The sequence below is a fragment of the Arachis ipaensis genome, chromosome B07 (genome assembly GCF_000816755.2).
Source record: "Arachis ipaensis cultivar K30076 chromosome B07, Araip1.1, whole genome shotgun sequence".
Classification (NCBI taxonomy): Eukaryota; Viridiplantae; Streptophyta; class Magnoliopsida; order Fabales; family Fabaceae; genus Arachis; species Arachis ipaensis.
Window position 1 is genome coordinate 36,682,292 of NC_029791.2, and position 5,558 is coordinate 36,687,849.

Here is a 5,558-nt window from a genome sequence, read left to right on the forward strand (position 1 = left end):
CGATAGAAATTTTTGTCCTCTACGACCCTTTTTATAAAAATAGTTTGATTTTATAAATATTTTTTTTGTCATAATCTATAATATCAGAATAAAACTGATATAATTTTAAAAGATTTATATTCCTGTAATTTTATAACGGACAAAAACACTAGTTTTTATCATAATTGTTTACATAAAAAAAAATTATCATTTCTATCTATAAATATTCAGAATGCTCACAAAATTACTCATAAATCCTTCTCTCTTACCATACCCACCACCCCACCCATAACAACTCCCATTTTTCACTTGCTATCCCTTACGCTTCTAGCCCTTGCCGCACCTTTTCACTGCCTTACCGCATCACATTTTGCCCCAATTCTCATTCGTTACTCCCACCTTAAACCAATACCACCACTAACAACCACCAACACAACAAATTTAGAAGCATTTGTTAACAATAACAATAGAAAATAGAAACAAAAATAGTTCCAGTTTCAAATTTAGAAGCAAATTTAATAGTAACAACAATAGAAGCAAAAATAGCATCCAAGGCAGCTAATTCTATGACTTCTTTTTTTAGAGAGGTCTTCTCAAAAGAGTATAAATACTGATTATTAGCAACCATCTCAATCAACTCCATAACTTCATCAGGGGTCTTTTTCATGTGGAGTGACCCTCCTGCATAATTATCCAAAGACATTCTGGCGGTTTCAGAAACTTCATCATAAAATATTTGCAACTGAATCTAGTCTGAGAACATATCAGGAGGACAATTCCTGAATATCAACTTGTACCTTTCTCAAACTTCATAGACAGACTCACCCTCTCTCTGCCTAAAGGTCTGAACATCCGTCCTCAATTTAGTCAACCTCTGAGGTGGAAAAAATTTGGTCAGAAACCTGTTAACCACCTTATCCCAAGTATCCAGGCTCTCCTTGGATTGAGTGTAAATCCACTGTTTAACTTGGTCTCGTACAGCAAATGGAAAGAGAAGTAGCTTGTAGACATCCGGATGGGCTCCATTAGTCTTCACAATGTCACAGATCTGCAGAAAATTAGAAATAAACAAGTTTGGGCTTTCCTGCAGGAGTCCGTGAAACTGGCAGTTCTGCTACACAAGAGAAACAGGGGTACAACAATGCTACTCCCATAGAAATCCGGGTTAGGAGCAGTATATGAGTCAAGTGATCTGCTGGGTTGTGCATGCATATTAGGAGGATTAACAACATTGGCATTAACCGCATTGTTATTATTGTAACACCCTAAGTTAAATCCTATCTTTGAAGGTCTTTAAATAAGGTGCCACACTCGATAGAGAAAGAGAATGAACTTAATCGTTATGCAAGGAAGGAGGAAGTGCGCGTAAAGAGGAAAAACGAGTAGCACTAAAACAATGGAATTAAATATGAAATAATAACTTATCCATGAGTACGGTTCAAAATAAAATGCTTAGAGGTAATTATAACAAAAGAAAAAGAACTAATACGTCCTAGCTAATTTCTAACTAATTTCGTCGAAAAGGCTCCCATACTTATGTCCTATCCTATCCTTGATCAGGACCCTTCAGTTATTCACGAATCGAGGTACCATTGGTTTTCCTCCAACACCTTTTCGCGCAGTAAAGATCCGGTTCCGTTGTGTGGGATGAACTAAGACTCGACGGGCAACTGGGTTCTCTTTCCACGAACTCTCGACCTAAGTAGATAGTTTGGAACACGGTAGTAGTGGTCGTAACTACCGTGCTTCGAGGGGTCATACTTAGAAGTTACCTTCGGGGGCACTACGTCATCTCTATCCGCTGTGCCATGTTCCTCTGGAGACAGTATGGAAAAAGAAAAGGGGATGAGAACTCAAAGTCTCAGTAGGAGTACTATGCAACACCTCCATATCTATTTCCAACCCACGTGCGGGATTAAAAAAAGGATCGTACGATATGACATGTAATATGAACCTCTTGTAAAGTGTAAAACATATAGATAAAAAAGAAAGAACATAGAAAAAAATAGAAGGGTAACATCTTATGTAACATCGACATAATCATAAATAAATCTAAAAAAAACATGATAAAAATCAAACTTTCATTTATACTTTCTCCTTTCTTAACTTATAACTTTCATTGAAGGTATTGAGCTCAAACCGGTATAAAAGGTGGGAGTCCCCTTCCTTTACCGAAGGTTCTTATCCCAAACGTTTTGGCGATCACCTTCCCTTACCGAAGGATCATCTCGATCGATCACCCTCTCTTACCGAGGGATCATCTCGATATCTTGTCTTTGGGGTCACCTTCCCTTACCGAAAGATCATTCCCTCAGTTTAATTTACAAATAGGGTTGTTTAGGCATACACAAGAAGAGGTTCATGCAAGAATAGATCATGCAAGGGGGGACATATACCATGATAAAATGAGCATGTTGAATAAGATGTTATAAGAAAGTAGGTACTCTCGATCCTAAAAGAATATTAATAATATGATGTATAAAATATAATATAAATGTACATTATAAAAAAATAGGGTATTTTAAATAGTTGAATAAAATAGTTATAAGAGGGCATGTACTCTTAACTTAAAGAAATATTATTAATCCAATGGTATAAAAGTCAATATAATTCCACGTAATAAAATAGGAGATATTAATTAGTTGAATAAAATAATTATAAGAAAATATGTATTCTTGACCCTAAGAAGATATTAATGATATAATGTATAAAATATAATCTAAGTGCACATAGTAAGAATGTGGTATATTAAATACTTGAATAAAATATTATAAGAAAGTATGTACCCTTGACCTTAAATTAAAGGAGTAAGAATAACATAATGATATAAGAGGTCATTTAGTTGCACATAATAGAATATGGTACATTTAACAAGACATAAAAAAGGGAAGGTACTCTCAACATTAAAGGGATAGTAATAATATAATAGTATAAAGGGTCATGTAAATATACATAGTAAAATTAGGATATGTTAAATAAAATATTATAAAGGGGTATGTACTCTCAACATTAAGGGAATAATAATGTAATGGCATAAAAGGTCATGCAAATGCACATAGAAAAAACATGGGATAAATATTAATGGATCAAGAGGGCATGAATGACATAATAGATAATCATGATCAATGTGGATAAGAGAAGAATAAAGGATAATTAATGTCATAAGACACATGAAAGATGGTAGCCATGCATGGATGAAAGGAAATAAAATAGAGCATACTATATGCCAACATAAAAGTAAGAAAAATATAATTCCCTACTCTTTTTCTAACGCTTCTTTATTGCGTATGAGCTTGCCTCTTGTTTTGCATACAGAATATATTTTTGTAGAGAGAGAAGGGAGAGAATTAGTATTTGAGAGAAGTGATTTTCTACCTATAGGTGCACCCCTATTTATATACATTTGGTGATAGGGTGGTTGGGATAATTTTAAATTCAAACGGAGGGCGGTTACTAGATTCCTATCCATATTTCAAAATTCTAAACCCATCTCCTAACTGATTTTTAAATTTTGAATTTAATTTTGTTTCTAGAAGGGGTGAAGGGAGGTTGTTATAGTTATTGTTGAGCTCCATAATGGACTCTTCAGCTTCTTTTTCGAAATTATCCCTGAGACTCTCACCGGCTTTATAAGCTCTAACTTGTTGTAAACGCCACCTCAAGGCTCTCTCAATCTCAGGATCAAAGTCTAGAAGAGATTATTTGTTATTGTTCCTACTCATAAACAACAGAATGCAAAAAAAAAGTGAAAATCTCTACGTCAGAGTGAAGAGAATTCCCAATGAGATATCCTGTGTAAAAGAAATAAAATAAAATAAGTTGAACAAATAACACTAAAAATTTTGAAAATCACCAAAGAAAAATAAACCACTAAATTCAAAAATAATGAAAAAAATTAATCAGAAAAAATAAAATAAGATTATTAAGGGGGACACCAAACTTAATTTCAGAAATTAAAAAAAATATAATTAAAATAAAACTTAAATTTTTGAAAATTTAAAGGATAAAATTGAATAAAAGTTAAAAACTAAGAGCGCCTAATCTAAGCAATCAGACAACGGTTAGTTGTCAATCACAGTCAATCCCCGATAATGGCGCCAAAAATTTGGTGCGGAATTAAAATGTCCATAATTGAACTGGCAACTGCACCGGGTCATACAAAGTAATACCTCAGGTGAGTGAGGGTCAATTTCACGAGGATTGATGGACTGAGCAGCAATAGTCGAATGAATTACTTAGTCAGGCAGACAGAAATTAGTGTTTTGAGGTTCAAAAGCATTAAACAGAATTTTAGAGAGTAAAGCAAGCAACCAGTGAAATTGGTATGAAACGTATGTGAGAAAACAGTTAAGATTTCAGAGTTATTTATTCTTCAGAATTAAGTTTTCTTACCAACTATTTTAATCATGTAAGATTCATTTCATGGCAAACTGTAATTGACTAAACCCTAATTCCTTAGTGATCTAGTCTCCTCTAACCTAATCAACCGTCCTTGGTCACTTAATATAGATTAGAGGGTTAGGTACAATTTTAGTTTATTAGCCACAAAAATCCTAACTACCCAAATATAAGAGGATTATATATCACGTATCCCGTTAAGTCCAAGTAATTAGCCATTTAGGAGGAGTTTACTTTCAAGCTAGTATTCAAGTGAGATAAATTTTCCAAGAATCAACAAGAATTCATATAGAATAAGAGTTATTCTTTTGATATACCTAGATTCATAAGATGAAGAATGGAAGTAATCCTTGAAATTGAATCAATACATTAATTAAAATAGAATGATAATATTGTTAATCCATGGAAATAAACAGAACACCTAACCTTAACCAAAGAGGTTTAGTGGCTCATGACTCAGAGAGAAAACTAGGGTTCTGAAGAGTATAAACTGTAGAATGAAATTCGTCAGAGAAAAAATCTCCTAAAGGGCTAAATATTTTTCCTTTTTTTATCTAACCTAATTTTTTATTTGAAACTAAAATGAAATCATAAATTTTAGAGCTAAAAGATTTTATTTGTAAATAAAGATAATGCTCCTTTGATAAAGCTTGATCCACGTTGTTGGCGCTAAACTCAGATTTGGCGTTTAGCGCCCTAGAGGGCAGAAAGTCTCCTTTCAATTCTGGCTTGCTAGCGCTAAACGCGAAGCCGCCCTAGTGGGCAGAGAGCTTCCTTGCGTTTCTGATTTGCTGGCACTAAACGCCTAGGTCCGTATTTAGCGCCAGCATGACAAATTTATTTTTCTTTTCTTTTATTGCACACGAACTCTGCCAAATTGATCCAAACTTCACTTGAAATGATTAAAACACCAAAGTAACTCAAAGTAGTATCTAAAGAGGTTTCAAACACTATAATAAAATTAAAACTCATTAAATTCTAACTTAAAATAAACAGAAAATAAAGAAAAGATACTCACGTATCAGACACAAAATACACTATTTCAGTATCTCTGTCCATATCTCCTCTGTCAAATGCGATTTTGTGTCTTTGTGTCCTTAAACAAATGCAACCTCTCGAAGTTTTTCTTTTCTAATTCTCTTCCCTCCCTCGAAGTTTTTCTTTTCTAATTCTCTTTTCCC